The sequence below is a fragment of the Canis lupus genome, chromosome 35 (assembly GCF_011100685.1).
Source record: "Canis lupus familiaris isolate Mischka breed German Shepherd chromosome 35, alternate assembly UU_Cfam_GSD_1.0, whole genome shotgun sequence".
NCBI lineage: Eukaryota > Metazoa > Chordata > Mammalia > Carnivora > Canidae > Canis > Canis lupus.
Window position 1 is genome coordinate 17,224,240 of NC_049256.1, and position 26,208 is coordinate 17,250,447.

The following is a 26,208-nucleotide window of genomic DNA, read 5'->3' on the forward strand; positions in this document are numbered from 1 at the left end:
GTTTCTGATTTGGGTCTGAGACGTATCTCTTTTGTCAGTCCCTTTGCTGAGCAGCACTGATTAGCATACTTAATTCATTCATCCATTTGCTGAACATTGATTGAGTACCCAATGTGACTAGCACTGGCCTACATTTAAAGATAAGGAGAGAAATAAGATACATTTCCTTCCCCCAAGGAGTAGTAGGGGAGATATGCTTGTAATAACAAATTCCAGCTCCCTGTGATGGGTGCAAAAATAGAATCAAGGGCCAGATGTGATGGTATGATATGGGGAGGGACGGTGCAGCTAAACTCCAAGCCCCGCCTGAGGTCACCAAGCCCCTCGTTTCCCCTGGACTCGGGCCTACAGGTTTCCAATCATCACTGTCTGGCAATACCAGATGGATGTATATACGCAGGAATGATAGCATGGGCCGGAGGGCAGAGGATGATTTCCTGGCGTCAGTGTCCCATGGATAGCAACAGAAAATCTGCACGTCGGAATGGGTTTCAAATGGAATATAAAGGGTTAAGTGAGAATGGGTGAAATGAGTGGAAAGAGGCAGTGCTCACCACTGATGGGGGCGGGCAGTTCTGTTAAGTAAGGGAAGAGCTTAGAAGCTGGAATCACCCTTCCTTTGCTCAGCCCCCCCCCCACCATGTGGTTTCACCCCTACACCATTATGCATTTTCCATGATGACTTGCATGAAAAAACAGAGAATGTGCACAGGCACCCTGCCGAGGACCCCCAGCTGGGAAGATGACCCTCAGGGTGGTAACAGTCCCTCGGAAAAGGCTCCAGCATCTAAAAGCTCCTTTGGGCAGTTGAAGGGGATGTCAGAAACAAGGCGGCCATCCAGCCCTTTACAAGGACACCCTGGGAAGAAATGCCAAGTGCCCAGGACAGAGGGAAGTGCTGGCCCGAGAGGTGGATTTCACTGAAGCCTCCATCCATGGGTGCTTGCCGAGTGGTGACAAATTAGACAAAAATCCTGAGATGCATTTGGACGAAGGCAAAGGGATGAGAATCTTTTCATTGCGTTCAACAATTTGCAGATCCTCTCTGGAATACAAGGTGCTTCATGCTCTGCTATGGAGGTGATTAAGTAGAATTTTTGTAAATAGAATACTATGTCCAGGGGAGATGCTATTTAAAGGCAAAAGACAGCCAATCTTAATCTAAAGGAGGATTTTTTTGGCAAAATGAATAATCACATTCCACTTTACCTGTCTCTAAGGAGTGAATTAAAACAAAAAAAAATTTTTAAAGAGTGGGATAATCCTTCAGCAAAGTTGTTTAGTGGACAAAATCTTTCTTGCATGCTGCTTAGGTTTCTCTAGCTTCCGGAGAGAACTCTAGGTCCTCATGAGCTTTCTAATTGCACAGAATGCCTAATGTGGGGCCTCCAATCTTATTCTTACTCACCTTCCCTACTCGCAATCTAGACAGGCACCTTGTGATCTGTACAGGCTAACTGTGCTGGACGTCATTCCTTCTGTATGTTACTCTTTGCAAATATGGTGAGTGTTGGTGTATTAAATTCTTAGGGGAATATTTGGCGAAAGATTCATGGGAACTAGTACTTTAACCCACCTTATAGATTGGGTTTATAGAATTGGCATTATAGAATGGCCTTATAGAGTTGAAAGAGGTATTCTGAGCTTAGGACGTTTTTTTGTTTTTGTTTTTTTTTTTTTAATTTTTTTTTCTTTATTTATTTATGATAGTCACACAGAGAGAGAGAGAGAGAGGCAGAGACATAGGCAGAGGGAGAAGCAGGCTCCATGCACCGGGAGCCCGACGTGGGATTCGATCCCGGGTCTCCAGGATCGGCCCCGGGCCAAAGGCAGGCACCAAACCGCTGCGCCACCCAGGGATCCCAGCTTAGGACGTTTTATGTTATTCCACAAACACCTCCACCCACCAGCTCCCCAAATTCTAAGCCCAAATGTATTTTATTTACTCTAAGGTCTACCAGGGAAGAGGTTCAGAGAAGAGTAATAGCCCTTCACAGTGGGAAAATAATTTAAGAGAAAAAGTCAAAAGAATTGAGACTCTCTAGGGTGGGGAAGAGAATATTAGAGAGAAAGATTAACAGTAGCTTAAAATAGGGCTGGCACAGTGCTGTTCAATGGAAATAAATGTGAGTTGCATAAGTAATTTTAAATTTCCTGTCATCACACTAAACAAAGTAAAAAAAAAGTAAAAATCATTTTAATAATGTATTTTATTTAACTCAGTGTATCTGAAATACTATTGCAACATGTCATCAATTTAAAATTATTTTAGGGGCCCCAGGATGGCTCAGATGGTTAAGCGTCTAACTCTTGGTTTCAGCTCAGGTTGTGATCTCAGGGTTGTGGGATCAAGCCCCACACCAGGCTCTACACTCAGCTCAGAGTCTGCTGGACATTCTCTCCCTCTCTCTGTTTCTACTCACACACACACACACACACACACACACAAGTGCAAATGTGCGAGCACTCTTTCTCTCTCTCTCTCAAAATAGATAAATAAAATCTTTAACAACAACAAAAATATTTTAATCCGAGATTTTATATTCTTCACACTAAGTCTCAAAAACCCAGTGTGTTTTTTCCAATCAAGCATTTCAGCTTGGACAAAGCCCCCTTTCCCGGCTCCTGTGGCCCATGTGGCTAAGTGACTGTGTAATGCGCAGTACCGGTCTAGGGTGATGAGTGTCCTGAATGGCTGTTCTGAGTATCTGAGAGGAGCAAATGCGGTGGAGCAGCTTTAAAAATCTGGAGGCCTGGGTACCACCACCTTAGAGGTTCCAGCTTAATTGGTCCAGGCATTGGTCTGGGCATTTTAGCTTTTAAAAGCTCCCCGGGCAATTCTAATATGTAGCCGGGCCTGAGACCCACTGGGTGAGAAGAACTTGCACAATGTGAGAGCACTTACACATTTAAATGAAAGCTTTTGTGGGGAAGGGGTTTCTGTCATCTTTTGTGTCCAAATTTAAGATCCAGAAGGAAACTTCAAATATCATGGAGGCTGACTTGTTTTACAAATGATGCAAGGCCAGCCTTGGGTATTACAATTTGGTGGTTATTGATGATTTGTCTTGCTAGCTTAGTTGTTTACATCCTCAAAACCTCTTTCTCTCTTTTTCTTAACTTACAAGAGATTTTCAAACTCGTTTCTGTTTCAGTTGAACCTGGGGATGTGTGCTGATTATTCTCAAAGCCCCAACCCATTCTGAATGGCTGTGGGTTGTCCTCTTGTAGGTGGCATCCAGGTACCTTGACATTGGAGAGAGCCACTGGGTACCCAGGATGAGGAGCTCTGGACTCTGCTGGGCCCTCATCCTTATCACTGCTCAGGGGAGGAACTCTGTCCATTCAGTTTGCCACCCTCCTCTCCATTTTTCCAAGGCAGAGGTGGGTATGATTTATGACCCACATTTGCAGGGCTATTGCAATTTCACGAGTTCCTGCTAACATAATGGGCAATTTCTGCCAGCAAGTTAAATATTTAGAAATAAGAGACATACTCTACTGCCAAATACGAGTAGTTTTAATGAAGGTCCTATTTGGGGTCTGATGTTAGACAAAGCCCTGTGTGGAGTTCATGCATAAATGTCACAGTGCGGAGAGACGAGGGTGCGTGGAATCTTGCAGCCCCCCTCAGAAGGTGACAGGCTCTGTGCTGAAATCCAACTTTTTCAGGATCTCAGATAACAGCTTTCTCGCTCACGATATCTAGACTCCTTCAATTCCTCTTTGATACAGCAGTAAATCACTCTCTTGCTCGCTCTTATTTCTAAAAGTGGGTCACCCTTCAGTGCTTGCCTTTCAGTTTCTGGGAAACATCTACTGTCTTCTATCCTCTTGTTTAGCAGCTCAGGCCAAAGAGAATGAAAGAGACAGAGCCTCACCACTTAGGTCATCAAAAGAGTAAGCTGGGATTGTGTCCTTTGCTCCTTCAGGCTTTGAAACCGAATTGTAGGAGACCTGGTTTGTACCAGAGAGGCATAGGCTTAGCCTATTATTTAGCGTGTTAGTTGCCAGTCGTAATAGGTCTATAAACTAAGATTCTCATGAATCTTCTCCATATCCTTTAAAAACCCCAAATGCATGGTAACAGCTTCTCTGGGCCCCTCTGGGAGGATCCCAAGGGAGCCTCACTGGTGATGAATGCTGGAACCCCCGGAACAGAACAAATTGGTCTCATAAGCAGCGAGTGACAGCCTTTCTGAATACAGCTGCTTTCTTCATTAGAAAACTAAAAATAGCCCCAATCATTGGAGGCTGGTTTCACTTTAAGCCTTCTGCACATCCATTCGTCTGCTCCATTCAGGGTTTCTGCGTGGCTGTGACACCGTGATACTATTTCAGACGAAAAGTGCATTGAAGAAATGTTCCTTTCCCTCCCCCATGTTCACTCCAGATGTCCTCAACTGTCCAACACGGCTTCATATTGGGGGAACTCATGGGAATCTGCCAGCATCCTTGCCATCCCCATCTGCTTCACCCTATTTTGGAAAAATAAACACCATCCACACCGAGAGCAAGAATTTACAATTATTAGGATTTTTTTTTTTTTTTTTGCTTCAAGGAAATGTTCATTACATGTGTGATTTTCTATGGATAGCTCATGAAATCTTGAGTACAACTACCCTTTCCAGCTGATCCAGGATTTTACTAGATTCTCTACTTAGATTTAGTTTGAGGAGACATTTTTTTTTCCTCCCGGAGCTGGCTGACTGTGACCTCTGGCAGAGCCAGTTTCCTTCCCAGCTTTAAAAAGTGATCCGGAAACACATTGTGGAGGCAGCCTGTGTGAGTAGGTCAGTCCAGGGGAATCTGGGAGAACCTATACTTAGTCCTGGCCACTCTCTGTCTTGGCTCCCAGAGGAAGCTGGATCTGCATTATGTGGGGGGCAGGGGAGGTGGCACCACGATTACAGTAAGGTGGGCTTCTGGTGTAGCTTATAGCAGTTGGGCTCTGATAGGTTGCATCCCCTTGGCATCCCAGTTATTGAAGGAGTGTAATATAAAAAGAGGAAAAAATGAGGCAAAGAACAAAAGACGTCAACCTGCTGCTTAATAGTATCCCTTTACAAAAGGTGCACTCTCAAACTAGGCATATGGGTCCATAACAGGAATCATTTAGAATTAAAATGCAGAAAACAAGCCTCCACCTTAACTCTGACCACACTGTATATATATTTGATGTATACACAAAAGTATGATTTTAATGGCTTTAATAGAACTGAAAATCCTAAAGATGAGAGTTCATGTTGCTATGGAAACTTTTACATGTCTTGACTACAGAACTCCTAGTTTAAATTTGCAAACTTAGTATCACATGAGATTTTTTTTTTCACATTGGATTTCTGGTTGGTCTTTTAAGAAGATAAAAGGAGAAAAACTGCATGTCATACTAGTACTTCTTGTTATACTCATAGCCAGAGGAGAAGTGGCTTATGATCATTTGACACAATTTTTTCTTTCTTTTTTGTCTGCACAGGAAAAGAGCTTACATAAGGGCTATGTGGGGTGAAGATTTTATAGTGAGGCATGATTAATTCAGTTCCAAAATGTTCAAAATTCGAATGATTTCCTTTTCTCATAGAATTAGGCCTCCAAAGGATGAATCAATATAAATCAGGGTGTTCGTGGATTTAAAAACCCAAGAGTTACAGAGCTCAAAGCCCTTTAAAGAGTAGAGGAAGTTCTGGAACACAGCACTTAAAGGCATGATGATGCCCGAAGCCTGCACTCACTTGCAGTCACTGTGCACTGCACTTTGAAATTGGACCCCATGTGAGTGAGAGCAATGTGGAAAGAGTGCCAGTTGAAGAATTGTGGAGGAATAAGTCAGAAAGCTTGAGGATCCCTTCTCCGCTCTCCCTCCATCATCTCCTCCCTTACTGTTAGCCGTAGGGACTCATCAGTAGGTTTGGCAAACTGGAAGCTTTGTAAGCTTTAGAGTCAGGTGGAACTGGACGTAAAAGTAATAAAGGTAGCCCCACCAGGGGCAGATCATTTCACTTCTCTGAGCCTCATGTCCTCACTAAATGGAGATATTAGTGCTAATGCCACATGGATGTAAGAAATGATTGAGGGGCACCTGGGTGGCTCAGTCGGTTAAGCATCCAACTCTTTGATTTAGCTCAGGTTGTGATCTTAGTGTCGTGAGATCAAGACTGGAGCATCAGGGTGTACGCTTAGCTCAGGGTCTGCTTGGGACACTCTCTCCCTCTCCCTCTGTCCCTTCCCCCACTCTCTCTCTCTCTCTCTAAAACAAATAAATCCCTTTTAAAAAAGGAAATGATTGAGATAACATATGTGAAATACTGAGTACTTTCTCTGAAGCAAAGCAAGTCCTCAATAGATATGTTTTCCTCCAGTTTCTGAAGTGTGCTCATCGCTGGTGCCTTTGGGGGCATGCAGGAGCAAGCTAAATCCAGATTGTATCTACTGAGACCCTGTGGAGTGGGCATAGACTCCCTCCTCTTCTCCCATCCCCACTATTACATATTTTGATGGTTCTTACCTAAATTATACAAATAATCTATTTATGAAAATCATTCACTGTGCTGTGACAGCCTTGTCTTGTTCCCTACCTAATACACTCAGTGTCCAGCATAAAACCCAGCAAAATAAATACTTGTTGGGTGCAAGAGTGAGATGTGGGGTGTGAGATACATACAATTAGGAGAGACAGATGGCTCTATTTTAAAAAATAAAAATATATGAATACAGAATCAGGGTCCAGGCTTAGGAAGGGGCCCATGCAAGTGTGTCCATCCTAAAGCTATAGCTTTGTGAGCTTCCCAGGAAATCTGCCTTGGAGTGAACATGGTTCACTCATGAATGATCACCTGCCTTTTTGCGACCTGCTCTGTGTTGTCACTTTGTTTCAGTCCTATGACAATTTAGTTTAGGTCTGTTATTTGAGATATAGTCTAATGAGGGGAAATCATTATACCTACAAAGTAGGTTGAGGTGTCTTGTGGATGGTCTCTTACTCACTGTGTCTTCACATGTCCTTTCTTCCGGGAATTCTCAGAGGTGGGGGTGGGGGGTAGACAGAGACAGAACTCTTTCTTTTCTGTAAGACCACGAGTCCTATTGGATTAGGGTCCCAACCTTATGACCTCATTGAACTTTGTCTCCTAAAAATATTATTTGCAAATATAGTCACGCTGGGGGTTAGGGCTTCAACTTTGGAATTTTGTGGGGAACACAATTCAACCCATGGCCCCTAGAAGGCCAACTTCTGGTTTTCACCTTGGCTCTCATTGGAGGACTGACCTCTTTGGGCTCTGATACACTCATCAGATATGGCGATAATAGCAGAGCAAGGTGAGGGAGAATAAATACCTCAAGGAGATAGAACCAAAATGGCACCTTGCATAGAGCAGCAACCACAGCTGGCATTTTGAGAACTTGTAGGGTTTTGAAAGAAGATACCAGGCCAGTAATAGGGAAATAATTTCCCTGGCCCCTGATGAAACTATGCTTCCTTCTCTTTGTCTTTCATATTTTACTGTTTTTTCTTCCTTTCTTCCTCTTTTCTTTTTCTTCCTTTCTCCTTCCATTTTCAATAGTTTTGTCAGACACAGTGAAGAACCACTCTTGGCACTTTTAGTGATGGTAATCTGCTTTTGATTCCCACCAAATGAAAGTGTTGACTGATGTGTAAGGAGCAGGAGACCAGAAAGGACAGAGTAGATGGGGGTGGGGTTTGGTGGGTGAGTGGGAGGTCAGGTGGTATGAGTGTAAGATGAGAGGAACAAGGGTGTCACTCTGTGGTAGGAGGGGAAGAGGAATGACAGTGTGAGGCTCAAGGGGGTAGGTGCCAACACAGAGCAAGAAATTTCACAAGTGATAATTCTGGGTCTCAATTTTCTCATTAGTTAAAAAAAAAAAAAAAAAAAAAAAAAAAAGCTGGAGTAGAAAATCCCCGAGGTGCCCTCAAACTCTAATATTCTGTACCTCTGTACTCTTTCTACCTTCCCTTCCCGCGGAGTGGAATTGATAAGCAAAACCCTTTGTGTGCCTTATAAGAAAATCATTATGCAAATTCAAAGTATTGCTCAAATTAATTCTAATGAGGTTCAAGGGGAAAAACAAGTAACAACCAAAACTCTTTAATAAAGTGTTCTAAAAAGAAAAAAAGAATTATCGCCCACTTCTGCACTTCCTGCTTTTGGCAGGGACTAGAAGTGGAAATCTGAAAACACTGTGAGACAGTCTGTTCTCATGGTATTTCTAGCTGAGAACAGGAAGGAGGGGAAATCTCATATGAGTGAGAGAGCCTGTTTTTTTCAGTGATTAGCAGGCCAAAGAAGTTTCACTGGGCAATCAAGCTTGACAGCACCTCTTAAAAGTTTTACCTTTATTTGGTCAGCATAGCAGATTTTGCCAGTAGCACCATCACAGTCACCTGAGATACAACCATCACTGGTCACCATTGCCGCGTGCCTACTCTCCCTGTGGCTGGGTGTAAGGTGCTGGAGACCCAGACGGAAGCAATGTGGCCCCTACCCTTCTGGAGCATATAACGAAGTTGGAAGGATGAGGCATCTATAAATGAAAAATAATTACAATTCTAAGCAGCATATGCTGTGTGCTAGCTCAGCCATGCAGACAATGCTGAGAAGGAGCCATCCGCACACTGAACGAAATACTTCATTAGCTTGCATTGCTCTCTACCTCACCAGTGAGGTCTTATTGCTCATCACTGGAGTATTCAGCACCTTTAGGCAAAAAAAAAAAGGGGGGGGGGAATGTTTCTTAATTCCTTAAACTCTCTTGCCTGTCTCGAGACACAACAGACTGTCCTGTGTGTGATGCCAATGAGTCACTGAAGCTGAATCATGTTAACAATAAGCATGTAATGATGAATGCATATCGATTGGCTCAGTGTGCTGGAACCAGAAAAGTCCCAGTCTAGACCAGTTGCATTGTCCCTAATTACCTGCCAGAGAGTCACATGCACGGATGTCTAAACCTGCTACAGACCTTCCAAGAAATGGACTTGGTCACTGTGACACTGATTGGGTCTCATAAATCTCCTAAGGTGTGTGTTAAATGCATCTTTACAAACAGGGCCACTCAAGGGCTCAGGTAGAGTGATGGGCACTCCCTCCCCGCCACGCTCCCCCACCCCCAGTGAAGAACACAGAACCGCTGGTGTGAAAGCATTTCTCTCACTTCCTGAGAGGGACCAGTCCTGGAAAAAGATTTTAAAAAGACTTGATTCCTCTTTGAAATAATGTAGTGATGAGGATTATGTTCTGAACAAGGGACTAATTCTCAGGGTTTTATTGAAATGGCCGCCAATACCATGTTTCATCAACTATTTATTTAAACCTGAGTGATGCGCCTCTACAGTAAATAGTAAAATGCTTATGAAAGTATATGTAAATTAGACAGACACAGGTGGAGCCCATCACATTGTGTTTCCTATGATGTTTAAACCTAAGTGACTGTTGTGTGCCCCATACCAGAAGAGAGGATGGAGGCCATGTTCCATGGTGGCATAGAATTCAGGATTTCCCCAGGTTAATTTTGTCTGGATCTTTGAGAAAACACAGGATAGCTTTGCGAGTTTTTCTGTATTTCCTGTTGGGAACATGAAAATGAACTAGACATACACTCAAAAGAGCATCCAATCTAGTGAGACAATCCAACAACACGAAGTGGGCAAGGAGAGTGTTGGGTGGGATCTTTGCAGAATGGAAGTCCAGTGTAGAACGTGATCATCTTCAACATCACAAATTGAAACCCTGTCATCCTTTTTTAAAACCTTATTTTTTTTATCGCAAGTTCACCGTAGGCAATTTATAAAATAGAGAAAGGAGCAAAGATGGAAGTAAAAACTCCTCTAATTACTGCCCAGTGATAACCACGGTAAAACGCTGTTGTGTATCACTCTGGTCAGACTTCAATGCATACCTGGGAATTTTATAAACAACAGTAGAATCGCATTGGATACTGTTTTACAAACTGTTCATTTAACACTATGCTATGGGATATGCTGTGATTATCCCCCCCCCGCCCTCCACGATTTTGTGTACTCAGTGATTTTGGATGGTTTTGTAATGTTTTGTCCTTTGGTTTCCAAACACCACATTTTATGTATCCACTCTCCTAGAGTAGGATATTAACATTGCTTTCAGTGTTTCACTAATATAAGCGATGCTATGATGAGTATCTTTGTGTATCTGTGCATCTTGCTGATTATTTCCTCAGGATAAAATCCCTAAACATAGAATTGCCAGATTATAGGTCTGAAAATCCAAGCCCAGCTTCATGGCTGATTCTGTGATTGCAAAAGGCAAGCTGAGAAATTGACCCCACATTTCAGTGATGCTTGTGTTTTTGTTTTATGATTCCTTTATATTGTATAAACATTGATCCTAGAGATAAAAATGGTCATTCTGGGCCTGCCAGCAGAACGCTCTCCTAGATTTTGGCTGCCATTTTATCAACACTAGCAACTTTACTCTGAATTTAGCTGACACGACTTATTTTACTGCCTTTAAAATGCATGAACAGACCCTTACCTACCTTATATTTGCTCTCTTCTGATTCCTTACTGCATTATCACTTCAAAGGGTCAAAAAAAATCACAATTCTGGCTGATATGTGGTCAAACTCAAGAACAAACAGTGGAGCTTGATAATACATCCACAGTGTTAAAAGCAACCAAGTTTTATCTCAGTTGTATGGATGATGCATTAATTTTAAAAAGCTGTTACCACTTCCACTAGAGCACTCCGTGTTAGTGGTCATACTCAGGGTGGAAACATCACATGTGACTAGAGGCTAATGACACTCATATTTTCACAAACAGACTGGAAGATATGCCTGTGAAATGAGGTGGCCAAAGGCGCCTCACTCATACTGTCTCAGAGGTCTGCTTTCAGAATTGTGGGCTGATGAGAGCCGTAAGTCATCTTGTATTTCCACTTCACTTCAGGGTTTCAGGACTCTCATTTGCTCACTTGTTTGTTCAGCCACTCATTTTGCTGCTTCAAGAGCTATTGTCTGTGCCTGCAACATGACCCAGCAGCTGCCCTCACAAGCTCACAGTCTTGTGCAGCAATGGTTAGGTAAAAAAAGCTTTCATAATACAGTGTCATAATTGTTAGGACAGGGATAAATGTACTGTTAGGTCCCCTGCCACCTTTTTCACTTTCTCCTATTTGAGTCTTCTGTTGAATGCCTCAGTATTTCTAGGAAAGTCCTGGACTGGGCTTGACATGTAGGGCAGGATGGCGGCTGAGGGGTTCTGTAGGGCCAGCCAGAGCCAGGGGACGAGGGACCACACGCTGCAGCAGGCTCCCTGGTGCAAACCTGCCCCACGCATTTGGGGAGCCTGGGGGCCAGAGCACAGATGGAGGCCACTTTCCATCTGTGGCAGTACAGAAAAGTTGTAAATCGAGTTAATAAGCTCTTAACTAAAATATAGCTTCAGATGGACAGAACCGAAAAAAATATGTGTAAAGCTATGGTTTTATATGATAGAAAGTTGGAAGACTGTAAAGCAGTTGGATTCGATTATTACTGTTCATATATGGATGTTCTGTTGTTGGGCTGGTGATGTTGGGAGAAGTAAGAAAGGATAGATATGTTCCTAGGGACAACAGTGGTTGTGTCTGGGGATTGGGACTAGTGGTGTGAAGAGGGACATTTTGCTTCTTGATTTAGGTAACTTTTCAAAGACATGATGAGATTCTGGGTAACTTTATTTTCTTTTTCTCTGCTTTTCTCTATTTTTCAAATTTCTAAAATAATCACATGTTGCTTATATCATTGGGAAAAAGATTAAAAAGAAAGAAAAATCAAGACTAGAAAACCATTCTAGGGATGCCTGGTTGGCTCAGTGGTTGAGTGGTGTCTGCCTTCAGCACAGGGCGTGATCCCGGGGTCCTGGGATGGAGTCCCGTATCAGGCTCCTTGCAAGGAATCGGCTTCTCCTTCTGCCCGTCTCTGCCTCTGCCTCCCTTTCTGTGTTTCTCATGCATAAATAAATAAAACCTTAAAAAAAAAAAAAAAAGAAAACCATTCTAGGATGGGAAAGTGTCTCATTAAGTTGAATTTCTAGAAAAAGGTGTATTTCAGCTCTTAGGCTTATGTGATTTAAATAATTAGCTAAAGTTAATCCCAGAAACACCAGACAGTTTTCTTTAAGAGGCCATGAGGGGAATTGGAGAGAGATGCTCAACTATCAAAAAATGGCAGAGAATCTATATTTTTAAAAAAGAACATGTACAGCCATAGAACTTATTGTCTGACCTTTCTAAGCATATTATTTTTTATGAATAATCTATTTATTTTTCAATGACCCCAGACCTTTCAGAGTCTGGATTATTTTTATAATGAGATATTGCATTTACTCAGAGATTTCAACTTTTCAAAGTGCTTCATGTCAATCCTCTCATTTTGGCCTTACAATAACCCCAGGAGGCTGAAAGATGTTATCTCCCTTTTCTGGGAAAGAAAATGAGGCTCGAAGAATTGAGATTGAGTACACATGTCACCAGAGTTCCTGGTGGGACAAGGACAGAACATAGTTCTCTTCAACCCGCGTCCAATTCTCTTGCCACTGCTGTTGATAAACTTACACGTTGAATTTCTAAATGTACATGTGTTTCTCAGAAATTTTTGTATATGTTCCCCTTGTTGTTGTTTGCTTCTTTTAAAATGGAAATTATCTTTAAAAGGCAGCTAAAATTTCTGTATGAGCTACTAAAGAATATTCAGCATCCTTTTAAGACATGCCTGACTCCCTGTAATTCCACAAGTAAAGATCTTTATAGAAACTGCTAATTGGCCCTAAGACCTTTAGAGATGCTTTACAGGCTAATGTCCAAAGATGTGCTCATGTGTGTGTGTGTGTGTGTGTGTGTGTGTGTGTGTGTATGGGGAGGGGCAGGTTATAATAACTTTCCCTTAGGGACTCGGCTGATTTTCTATGATGGCTAGAGACCATAAGATTATTTTACTCAGTGCTTAAAATATACATAAATACTATGTTAGTATTATTACACGATAAACAGTATCCCGTTTACTGAATCTATTTCTTCAACTGGGATCATTTTGGAATAGCCAGCATTTTACCGATTTCTAGAAGAAATATACTTTTAAAAGATAACTTGAGTGAAATGGGTGAAATATATCAAAAGGTAGGAAATTCCAGGTGTAAATAAATAAGTCCCGTGGATGAAATATACAGCATGGTGACCATGGTTAATAATACCATATTGCATATTTAAAAGTTGCTAAGAGCGTATATCTTAAAAATCCTCATTACAAGAATAAAGAGTTTTTTTGTAACTATGATAGATGTCACCTGGACTTATTGTGGTGATCATTTTGCAACATAATATTGATTCATTATATCTGTGATATAATATCAAATACAAATATCAAATCATTGTGTTGCACTGATATGTTATATGTCAATTATACTTAAGAAATGCTTAGGTGGTTTATAAGGTTAATAAATCTATGGTATTACAGAAAAAAAATAATTTGAGGGGCGCCTGGGTGGCTTAGTCCGTTAAGTGTCTGCCTTTGGCTCAGGTCATTATCCTAGGGTCCTGGGATGGAGAGAGTCTTCTCCTCCCCGCCTCCCGCTCATGCTCTCTCACTACTTCTCTCTCTTAAATAAATAAATAAAGTCTTAAAAATAAAAGATAATCTGGTTTTTGTAATACATGTTTTTGTAAATTAATTTTTTTAAATTTCAGATTATTATAGCTCAAAATGTTTATAACTTAACTTATACTTAATTTGTCATGATTTTAATGAGATGTATATAGAGCAAAAGTCAAAAGGACCACTGCCACACCACACCACACCACATCACACAGATCAATAGCCATAATTAACTGAAGCTGTTGGTCATGATAATTTAAAAAAAAATTTTCACCAGAAAAAAATCTACAAAACCTAACCAAAACTCTCATGCAAATTTATTTTATTTTATTTCAAAATCTTAAAGTAAATCTGGAACTTCATATAAAAGACTATCACTTGGAGAACCTGGTTAGCTCAGTTGGTTAAGTGTTCGACTCTTGATTTCTGCTCAGGTCATGATCTCCAGACCCGGGGATGGAGACCCGCCGACATCAGGCCCTGTGCTCCATGTGGAGTCTGCTTGACTCTCTCTGCTCCTCCCCCTGCTCACACTCTCTCTCTCAAATAAATAAATAAATAAATAAATAAATAAATAAGCAAACAAACAAATCTCTAGAAATAAATACATAATAAATAAAAAAGATAGAAGGCTATTACTCAATCAAAACACAACAAAACCAACAAACAAAAGTAAGCCCTCTATTTCCAGAATATGGAGAGAAATAGTGAAGTCCCCATGTAATGGAACCAGAGTCCTACCAGGAAGAGAGGCCTGTGCTTACTCCAACCAGTGGATCCATCACAGAACTACTTTGTAGCTCATAAAACAGAATGATCTAGAGAATAAAGGATGTAATTTCAGTCTTGTAAAGAAGTCTCGGAAGTCTTTAATAATTCCACAGACAACCCCAGTTTTAAGGTTCAAAGACTCTCCGGTCATGGTGGAATCATGAGTCAGCAAGAACTGATGCTCACTGGCTTAGCTGCTTCAGGAGACAGTGATGTGTACTTCCAAGAGGAGTATAAAGCCCAACTCCCCACATCAAATCACTGTTCAAGTGCCTCTGTACTTTGGAGTTCAACTCACTGTCCATTGCTCCCTCTTTAATTTGTGGTCTAAGGTTGCTGAGTCAGAAGGAAGAGGAAAGCCAGTCATAGAAGGACAAACGCTACATGATTCCACTTGTCTGAGGTATCTGAAATAGTCAAACTTGGAGAAGCAGAGATCAGACAGCTGAGATGTAGCCCGGGGTAAGGTGGAGTATGAAAGAGAGAGTTGATCATCAATGGGCATGAAGCCTCAGTAATGCAGGATGAATGAGGTCTGGAGATCTGCTATACGACATGGTGCCTAACAGTTAACAAGTTGGTCTTGCATACTTAAAAATCTGTTCAGAGGGTAGATCTCATATTGCGTATTTTTATCACAATAAAGTAAAAATTAAGATTAAAAAAAAGGGAAGGGAAATCAGAGCAAAGAGCAAATATGTCAGGAAGAGAAGTGAAAAAAGGAGTATAAAAAGGTCCAAGGCAGGTGGTGTGTGCCACCAGGGCATTGCCTGAACTTAGTGACTCCTCCAGAGAGCTGGAGTCACTTGACTTAAGTCATCAAGGTGATTTACAAGATGGTGTACTCTTCCAGCAGGCAGACGTTTGCCTGACTTTGTTTGTAATGCTTGGCAAGAGAAAGGGCATCCTGAGTTACTCCCTAGAAGCAGCCAACTGTACAATCTGGCCATACTCTTCAAGTCCTGTGTGGCTGCCTCACAATGGGGCATTGGTCAGGCACTTAGAGGATGAGTAGAGAAGAATAGAGAAGAACTGGAGAAGCTTGTGCTTTTAAAACCCTACTAGTGACCTTAACGCTATCACTCTGACCTTTCCTGCCAACACGGATGCTCCCCTGGTAGAAATATTCTGGGACATACGTGACTTTTCTGCTTGTCTATCTGAAGGGGAATGGCATTTTAACTGCAACAGTATGATCATTGCTTCTGACAGAATGGAGATAAAAAATCACTAAACATAAACACCAGACTTCTTTTCCCCTAGGGCAGAACTCAACAGTTACATAGGCAAATACATTTTATTCCTGTACATTCATTTTATTCACATCCTTATCATAATTATGTTGGCACATTAGTATAATTAATCTGTCCTATTGGAGAATTTAACAGAAGCCTCACAATCTTTGAAAAGGAGTGTCTGAGTCTTCCATTCATTCACTGATCTCCTGTCAGCTTCAACCGGTAGGAAAATAATGGTAGTATAAAGCTCCAGCAGATCTTAGCATTTGCAGTGCAGGGTCATAATCGAACTAAAACTGTTAAGAAATATGAGAAGATCAGCTTTCCACTGCCCTTAGCATTTGTGTAACACAGGGGAAATATTAGCACATCTGTTATTTTAAGTGGGCGCCAGCAATTCAGAAAGCTAAAAGCAGCCATATCTAAGCCTTTTTAAGTTTTCTTAGTCATTGACTCATGTTCTGTCGTCTCGGAGGATGGCAACCTGACTTTTAGCCAAGCAAACAATAAACTAAGAGCATAAACAAAATTGGCCCCTCTCATTTTTATGGTTGAGGTATATACTTAACAAAATCTATGAATCTCCATGGACGTAAATTCCTGAGCGCTACATCTCAGCTGTTTAAAAATCTAGTAACGTCAGGAGTTACTCTTCTGAGCAGGCTGTAAACCTTTGCAGAGTTATTTTGGCATAACAGATACAGTTTGCAGGGAGATTTAAACATGATTATAGCTCATAACTGTCAACAAGTAACACAAAGCCTCCTTCCCTTAATCAGAGAATCTGAACTTCAGGTGTTGAAATTTAGTGGGGGAATGGCACCATCTGTCAGAATTGCCTGACAACCCAGAACGCCCTCTCAGGATCAGCAGCCTTGCAAGATCTGTGTGGAGGCCCAGCTCTCTTTGCTCCTGTGTTCTGGAATTTCCAGAAGCTGGCTTCCGACGCTTAATTGGGAAGTGAGGTTGGGAAGTCTGGGAGGCCACCATGGATCCTTAAAGCTGACCCTGCCAACCCTCCAAACCAGCCAGAGATTTCACCAGGGCAGAGGGCCCTGGTGAAACCCAGCCCCTGGGGGACTAGGATGGCTTGGTGGGAGGGGCTTCATCCTCCTCCCATACCCCCCCCAATGAAAACATAAGCAGTAGACTGTCTCCTACTGCCCTGCCTGGAATGTCTCTCATTAGCTCCACCCACCAAGGCATTTTGTGGTTAATAGTAAAAACTGACTTGTGTAAAGCTATTGGCAGATGTCCCAAACCTTGACCACCACCTAGAATTTCCTAATGTCATAAAGTAATAGAATAAGCCAATCTGAGCAGAATGGTATGTATGTGTATTAGGCTAAATCTAATTTTAAATTACTAATCCATTTGAGCTATGCAGCTCACATTACAGAGGATGGAGGATTTAGCGTTGCATATGTAGAGACTCAAGAAAATTTGTTATGTAAATGAACCATAAGTACATAGTGCTTACACAGTGGTGAATTCAACAGGCTCACAATCCCCCACAGAGCTCCCAGGCTAGTGAGGGAGAAGAAAAGAGGCAATTCTAGAGAATTCTTTGACAGAAAACAAAAACAAAAATAAAAGCCCTCCACCAGGCTGTAAGATCAGACAGGCCAGACAGCCAATTCAGGCGTGCAGAATTGGGAAGGTTTCTAGGAGGAAGTCCTCCTGAAGTGAGCCCCTAAAGGCCATGTGGTTGTCAGCCATTGAGGTGGCTGAGGGGAAGAAAGAACACTGCAGTCCAGGAGCCTGTGCTTGGAGGGACGTGTTGAGGCAAGACCCAGCCAATCATGAGGTCCTCCTGAAGTCTCACTGGGAGGTTTGGGTTTTAAACTAAGAACGGTGGGAGCCAAGGAAGGTTTTAAGCAGGTGAGTGATATGATCAGATCTGGATTTTAGAAAAACCGTTCTCCATTTGGAGCTTATTTCCTATTGATACTCATAGCGAACCTCTCTACTTAACATTTTGCAAATGGTGATGACCATTACTGAAGGCATCATTGTCTTTTTATAATACAGGAGTACAATATTGGCATTATTATGTGATGCATGCTGCTTCATTTTAAATGATCATGATGCTTATAAAATAATTATAATAATTATAAATAATATTATTAAATTACTATTTAAACATATATTTATTAATTATGTCATTATTTAAATATAAATTTACTTAATCTATATTATTCAAATGTAAATATTGTTATTATTTAAAATGATAATGATGATGATGATGATGACTATAAATAACAAATGTTTGTTACAAGCTCTTAGAATGTCACCAACAGTGCTAAGCTTTTTTAAAAAATTTTTTTAATTTTAATTTTTTTGCTTTTTTAAAAATATAAATTATCTAATTGAATACCTTAGAAAACTAATTTTCACCAGAAGGAGTGAGGGAGTACTCTAAAGCTTTGTACTTACCAACCAGGCCACTGGAGATCAGACACGTCAGGCAAGCATCGTGACCTAGTTTGTGTGTGCAAAGAAACTGGATACTAGTGTAGCCTCTTACTGAAGGGGTGTTTGCCACATTCCTGCAGAGTGGTTTAAGGAACTTTAAAATATGTGCTATTAGTGTCTCTCCTTCATGGAAGAGGGTGCTGAGGGTCAGATTGAAATCACCTGTGTAGGTCATCCAAGAAACAAATGGCAGAGTCAAAATTCCAGGGCTGGCTGTTAAAGGAACTTCAAACTCAACCCAATTCGTTAGAGACAACAATGATTAAAAACTTAGACTTGGTGACATTGGAACATCTTCATTTTAATGAAGAGTCTTGTGGAAAAGGTGAAGGTGAAGAAGGCGACCAGATTCACTCTGTATCAAGGACAGAAGGTTGTGAGCCATGGGGTCAAAGAGCGGCTTTTCCAATACCATTGGACAGGGAACGGGATCTGGACAATTTGGCCAGTGGCCTATCTGACCTATATAATAATACCACAAGCATACACGGGATTTTATCCCAGTGCAACAATGGAAGTGGCTTCTTCCCCCATATATTTTCCCAGCCTTAATTGTGTTTTACTAGTGCATGCCCCTCTCTGGGAAATTGCATATCACCTCCTAATCACATGTGTGATGATTGCTTTAGCTGAAGATAACATTATGCTCCTGTTAATTGCCTGCTTATCTGGGCTGACATTTCTTAGCCCACACAGAAAGCCCATAACTTTCTGCTCAAGAATATTTTAGTACCGCTAAATGAGCATATAACTGTTGACATACTAAATAAAAGGATTGACTCACACGTTACCCTGGAACCAGCGCTGTATTCTTAGATGGTGTCACCTTACAGAGCTCCTGTGTCCTTAAAAAGAATCTGCCTCCTGGACTCTCATGAACTTTTGCATCCCGTCCCTCTGATTCTAGAGGCATGCTAAATGGTAACAACGGAAAATGAGATGTTGTCACGTGGGAAAGCTAGCAGGATAGGCTAAAGAAAGCAGAGAACTTCCTCCCGGATAATTGGATTGAACATCTTCTGCATAGCGCCAACTTGAACGGGAGGGGAAGACAAAATTGATTTTTGTGTGGCTCGCTGGCTGGGCCCGCCGTGAGGTGGTGTGGAGCATCCTGCTGCTCTGATAGCTCTGCTTCTCCTCCTATGACAGTCCTCTCTCCCCTCTTTAGCTCTGGTTGTAGCACAGGCCACAAATAAATTGCTAACATTTAAGTGCATCTGTTGCAAAGACAGAAGCACAGAGGACACTGGGGAAATTTCAAACTAAATTTCAGGATTGAGCTCATAAAAGCATGCACCATCTGTGGGATTCTGCTCAGATGCATCAGTATAATGGAGGGGGCCATGGAAAAGAGAAAAGAGAGGGGGGGGGATTGTTGTAGCTGGATTGCAGACTCGAGTTTCTCGGCTCACTTCGGTTCACAGGTGGCACTTGGGCCAGGGAGGATCTCCACGCCTTTCCTCACACCGAGCTGTCTGGCCCTTGGGGAGTTAACTTCACAGATAGGTAGGTTACTTCAAATTCCACTGTACCCCTGCGTCTCAACCCAGCACCCCCACACTCCATGCCTTTCCTGGCCCTGGGCAAATATCCAAGCCTTCCCGTCTTTCTTCCTGTTGGTTTGGTGGAGGAGGCCGGTGGCCGAGTCTAGCTCTTTCTCTTATCATCCCTATGGGAAAACTGAAACAAAAACAAAAACAAAACAACCCCCCCCCCCCAGATCATTTTTCTGATAAGCACTTTACATTTCTATAGTGCAGGAAAAGAGAAGTTCCTTCAGAATCCCTTTATAGATGATCGCTCTCATTGTCTAACAAGCTTTTCATTGTTTGTGGTTCCCATTTCCCTGAACAGTTCAGGGCACTTTGGAAAAAAATTTCTATTCAGCACTTTTCCACTCATAACTCAAGAAAAAAGAGTCATGCAGTATAATAAGGATAATTAGCTCCAACGGAAAATTATAAGCTTGGCACGGCAGAGCCCCTCCACTGTGCACAGTATCCATTTATCGTTCTGTGTACTCTGTATCAAGGCTAATCGCTACTTCTGTAATTACTAACCTGTTGAAAGAACAAAGGAAAAATGCAATGCAGTACTTAAATAAATAACGCTGTTTCTTCCAATACCATCTCAATAAAACTCTTTTAGAACAGAAGCTGTCTTCACCATCTTCCAGTTAAAAACTGCTGTTGTCTGTCCTCAAAAGTATGATCAGCTATTCTAAGAGTGATTTTCAGCGAGCATGTATGGAAGTGGGGCTTGCATTTCTTTCATTTAGATTCTTGTAAAACAAAGATAGCTCGGAGTGATGATCTCATGCTTAATGAGGTTCAACATTTACGCGGTACGCTTCCTTTTTATTAATTTGTTAACCTTGGCACAGAGTGGGAACAGGCCCTGTGTAAATGACCATATGCTTCCCCTGTTAATGCATCTTAATCCAGACCAGCAGACACTTGTCTTCTCCCTCACAGAAGAGATGTTGCTGATTATGCCAAACCCAAGTGGAGAAATACGGAGACAAATATAGTTCTCTCTCTCTTTTCTAGGGGCGTTGCACATTGGGAAGTTTTAAAACACAGGTTCTAATGTTCATTCATTTCATCCCTCATTTACTCGCCTATCCCTCTTGATTCTGCTCATGATTATTTCCTTTCTATGCATGCTGTGGACCCTGTCTACCAGGAAATAATGCATGCTCTTTGGGACCATGCACGAACCAGGAGGGTTGTGGATTGTGGCTTTTCAAGGTGGTAGAGGATCCTGTCTCAACTCACCGGCCTCTCTGAAGAGAATTCTTGGACCTCAGAAGTAACAGGTTTACACAGAAAGTGCCTACCCCAGACACACACAGTTAGAGGCATTTATTCTTCAATCCAAATGGTGTTCTTCCCTTCGTCTCTTATCAAAAGATAAAAATGAGAGATGTTGTTAAAGAGATGGCTGGAACGTTGTCATTAGTCTGGGAGGAGTTAAAGAGAACAAGGAATGTCCAAAAACTGAGAACCCATTCTGCTTTCTAGAAAGAGAATGAAAATGAATTCTGGTCAAGATGCTAAAATGGCTTACTTTGAGAAGAAGTGGTGATCACCAGAAACCTGCACGGATTCACTAAGAATAAATCATGTCAAATAAAATTGATTTCTCTCATTGATAATGCACCAGGCTTGCAGATAAGGAAATAAGCTAGACTTTTGGGACTTCATTCTTAGTCTGTATTTGGACCTTCACTAAAAATTTCGCAAAAGCATCCATCAGAATCTTGTTGAGAAGTTGGCAGATTATTAGCTAAATGTTAGTACTGGCCATTAGTAGTAGTACAATCAAGCTAGGAAGACTGGAGGTGGGTGTTTTGTTTTGCTTTGTTTTGGAGGTGTTTAAGAGAGAAGAAAACAAGGCAATGCAGAATTAGGCAGTATATCCACGAGAAACAACAGGAAAAAAAAACAGATTTCTTTTGGGCAGAAAAGAAAATGTCTTTAAATATGTATATAATTATTATGCAGAATGCTGATAAGGTTTCTGTATGGCACCAATGAGTAGCACTTGAACCACACTGGAACCCACATTCCAGTTCAATCATTGGAGCTATCCACAGATGGAATGGGTTGCCTCAGAAGGTTCAGCGAACACCCCAGTATTGTATAAACTATAAGGATCTTTTGGATTATCCATGAAAATGACCTTGGCAATGGCCACTTTACAATAGAATATTGTAGAATTATACAGTCTACAGCACCTTCACATATCAACCGGTCCTAAATCCCTTCCTGGCAAGCTGAAGCCTGAGGCCATGTCCCTGTCAGAGTTTTAGGACAAGGGGTTGAGTATGATTGAACTGGTCTAGTCTAGAACTCTTGAGTGTGGATCAAAAAGGATCCGGACACTACATTTTGGCTGAAGGCCATCTTGGGAAGTTCTAAGTACTTGGAAGAAGATTATGTGGGAAGGGCAAGGGGAGGAGCAGAAGGTCCTCATCAGAGCAGTCTGTAATTGGGGTTGGATGGCAAATAACAGAATGCAGGGAAACACAGAGGTTCCATCTGTGAACACAAGGAGGGAGACTTGGGGGAGGTCTCCCTTAGACCTGTCTTGTCAATGAGGCAGACACAGAGCTCTTAAGGACGCTGAGACAGTTCCAAAATTACTACACATTATCCTCATGGCTACCATCTTGAGTGGAGGCAACACACTTTTGTCCTCATTTTCAGAATAGGAAACCCAGGATGGGACTCGGAGATGATATAAAATTCCCCCAGCCACATAGCAAGGATAAGGCAAAGCCAGGCATATGATATAGGTCTCCTGACTCCACTGGACAGTATCAGGTGGAGGTAGATGTGAGAACACAGATAGCAGACCAATAATTAGAGATAAACGAGTCTTACTTCTGGGGCATCCTCTTGTCCTGACTTCTATAATTTTTGCTGCTTTAGGTAACTGTAAAACCATATAGGTCTCCCTTTCAATCCACCCACAGGCCTACCTATCTGATATATTTTTGGGATAGAGTTCATTATGCTACTAGTTCTTTATGGGGATTCTTTCTTAATATCCTCCCAGATGGATATTCATTTGCCCCTGTTAATAATTACAGACTGAAGGAAATTGCCCTAGCCTCTGAGGAGTGGGGCATTTGCAACTACTCATTTGCAATTAGACAGCTTACAGCCATCAGTCTAAAAGTAAATTGAAGAGTCTTTCTGCATTTTGCAGCCAGATTCCCAAGTGGAGGCTAGGCCCAAGTGTTTAGGAGTATCTTGGCTCACTAAGTCACCTGGGCACTGTCATAATTATTTTGGAAAGAAAACTCTCCCCTCACATTTACATTTACATCTTTAAAAGCAAACAATTTGCCAAATCACTTATTGAGGTTAATCAAATATTACCATGAAGAAACCAGTGCTTATCCTTCTAAAAATGCTTTTTTACAAAACTGGAAAAGGCATAGCTACAGATAATAGATTAACACAAAGATATGAATATGTAAAGAGGACAAACTAATCACTCCGAGGCATAAATTATTTCAAAGAAAAACCAAATTACTGTTTGTGATAATTAGAAGAGAGTTTCTGACTTTACAACCATTCTAAGTAGGGCACTGTGCTCTTTGGAACACGAGTCTTAGCTTCCAAAAGATTGTTGAGGCTCATGTTGAGTTAGAGAGATGAGGAAAGAATTTTTGGCAGAGTTTTCTTCTCACCTTAGTTGAGCATTTCATGAGCTGTCAGAGGGGTAGGGAGGCACTAACTCTGAATTTCTGGGATTTTAAAAATAATTTATTTATTTATTTGAGAGAGAGAGAGAGCAGAGGGAGTAGCAGAGGGAAAGAGAGAGAGAGAGAAGCAGACTCCCCACTGAGTGCAGAGCCCTATCCAGGGTTCCATCCCATGATCCTGAGATCCTGAGATCCTGACCTGAGCCAAAATCAAGAGTTGGATGCTCAGCCGACTATGACATTCAGGTGCCCCTCCTAGGAGTTTTGTTGTGCTTGTTTTAGGGGGGCATTAGGAGTTTTTGGAAAACCCTTGCTGTATAATTTGTCTGGTGTAGGTAATTATGAAAAGAAGAAGATAATTCTGAAAGCCTTGAGGAACAAAGAAGATGGCAATGTTCAATTTAAACCAGACTCGGGAACAGATAGTTGAACTTCCCTCTTACCATTTTCATTCTGCCTCTAAATGTCTTCTTCCTTTTCCATCAATCCTACTCAACACACATGTTCTATCTCAATTTCCAGTTCACTTAAATAGATATCTCATTGCTCCATGTCACACTAATTGATAGAATTATGGGAATATTTCCTTGTTATTTTATTGTGGGAGATATAAACATTTTTAAGATAACACTTCTCATCTAGTTAGGAAGACTGTACTGTGTAAAAATGGAGCCAAAGAGACCATCGGATAATCCAGTGAGAGACAATGGTAAGTTCCTGGCAGTGGGTGCAAACAACCGGAGCTATATAAATTAAAAAAAAAAAAAAAAAAGAGAGAGATTCTTTGGGCTCAGGCAGTCAAGAAAGGCTTCCTGAAGATGAGCATTGAGTTGAGCAATCCATGGTGGCTCAAGTTCATATACAAGGCAAGTTCATGAAACTATACCCAAGAGGCTTACACAAGTGTTATACTCGAATGTGGCCATTTGATTGCAAAATGACTCAGTCCAACTGCTATGTACTTAGTCTATTTGTACATACTGGACATTCTTTGTTCTCTGCCTATGCCCCCAGCACACCTCAATGGACCTGTTGATATAGTATTTTCTGTAATTGTAGTTGGATTCAGGATGGGAGGCCAGATTTAGGTGAGCCAAGGCAAGATAGAACCAATGATGAGAAGCCATTTCTCTGAAAATAGTTGAGCTGTCAGGAGCACAGCAAAGTTAGAATCAAAACCAAAGCATGAGGATAGAACTCAGGTGGAACTAGGTGGAGTAGGGTGCCAGCAATCATGGAGACATATGGACATCTCAAAACTAAGTCTGCCTTCCACAGACTTCTGTCTCATGAACTTCATGCTGAAGTAAAACCACAGCAAGAATTAAGTAGTCTAGATTCAGAAACAAGGAGTGATTCCTTAGAAGAGCAGCTATTTAGATTATGCTGGTGTAGTGAAGTGTGTGGAGCAAAACATGGAGGCCAACCTTCAAACTCGCTTCTGCTTTTGGGGGTCTTGTAGTTTACTTAGTTCAATTCTAGACAGTAGAGCCAGACAATATGTGTTATATTTAAAAATTCGTTGTGGGGATCGGTCCTGACATCTGCTCATGGGAGCTCTCAGAGTGCTGAGGTATGATCTAATGGGCACCTCCCAACCCCCACCCTCCAGAATCCCCTGTGCCCACTGGAACTTTCCAGATAGGCTAACTGCAGTATTCATGTTCTCAATGTATGCAAACTTTATGATTTTCAATGAAAGTGCTCATGTAAGACCTTTAAAACCAAGACCTGCGTGTTCTTCATGAAAATGTAAGAGTCCATGACATTTAGGGTAACAGAAGGAGTTGCTCTGATATTCTTTGCTAAATTTACAAGACTTGGCTAAAACCCCAAGCGTCTGTCCCATCACGGTGGCGTATTAGTCACTCGTTAAGAGATTTAATGTACTGTATTCTGCAGTGTGAGTGTGGTAAATGCCATGAACTATGGGACTGGTGGGCAGATCCGTTGCCCAGATTCAAGCTTAAGCCAGTTTTTAATTTTTTTTTCACTATTGACTATATGGAGTCACTTAGTTTAACTGAGCTGAGACCTAAGCATTCAGATCCTTTGTGAGAGGAACAGCAGAATCCCAGAAGGGAATCCTAGAGTATCCATTATAGTTAGAACAGTCTATTAAAGATTGTCTAGGATGGCATTCTCAAAACATTTTCTTGCTAGTTCTGAAGGCAGCAACATATGATCATAAGAAAGGTTCTCAGATCCCATGACTTGTGGGACATTAAGTTAAGCAGAGCCAAACAAGTTTCTTTGCTGTAGGGCTTCTTAGAACCTTTCATATACTAATACACCTTATGAATCAAGAGAGTCAAAACTTACTTCCCAGACACTTTTTTTTTCAGTTTATGGACATAGTATTCTGAGAAATGCTGGTTTATTTTCTTTTCAGAAAAGAAAGCAAGAAGGATAAGGATCCTGAGGAGCTCAGTTGGTTAAGCATCCAACCCTTGATTTCAGCTTGGATTATGATCTCAGGGTCATGAGATGGAGCCCCGTGTCCAGCTCTGCGTTCAGCATAGAGTCTGCTTGAGATTCTCTCTTTCTCCCTCTGCCCTTCCCCCTGCCTTGTCTCTTTCTCTCCAAAATAAGTGAATAAATAAAATCTTAAAAAAAAAGTAAAAGAGCAAGACCCAGGATGGTCCAGGGCCCTAAAGTTACAGAACTACCTACATGACCTAGCTGTAGAATGATTGACTTGAATGATAGACCACTGTGGTGGTGTAACACTGCACGGAGAACAGAAGAAAGGATGGTGGCCATTTCTAAAACGATTAATGGCTGAGGATTTGAAGTTTTGACACATATTTGGAAAGAAGCCAGGGACAGAAGAAGCGGCCCTACGTTGGCCAGACTGGAGCAGTGCATATGATCTATTGT

The 26,208-nt window shown here is 41.5% G+C and overlaps 1 long non-coding RNA gene across 3 annotated transcripts in view; it reads left to right on the plus strand.

Annotated features, from left to right (window-relative positions):
- Nucleotides 1-17,157: 17,157 nt before the first annotated feature.
- Nucleotides 17,158-26,208, plus strand: part of LOC102155759 — a 51,677-nt gene continuing 42,626 nt past the window's right edge. For all 3 annotated transcript variants that reach the window (XR_005384359.1, XR_005384358.1, XR_005384360.1), the window contains exons 1-2: nt 17,158-17,516; nt 19,535-19,616. This is a non-coding gene — a long non-coding RNA (uncharacterized LOC102155759). The remainder of the gene's footprint in view (nt 17,517-19,534; nt 19,617-26,208) is intronic.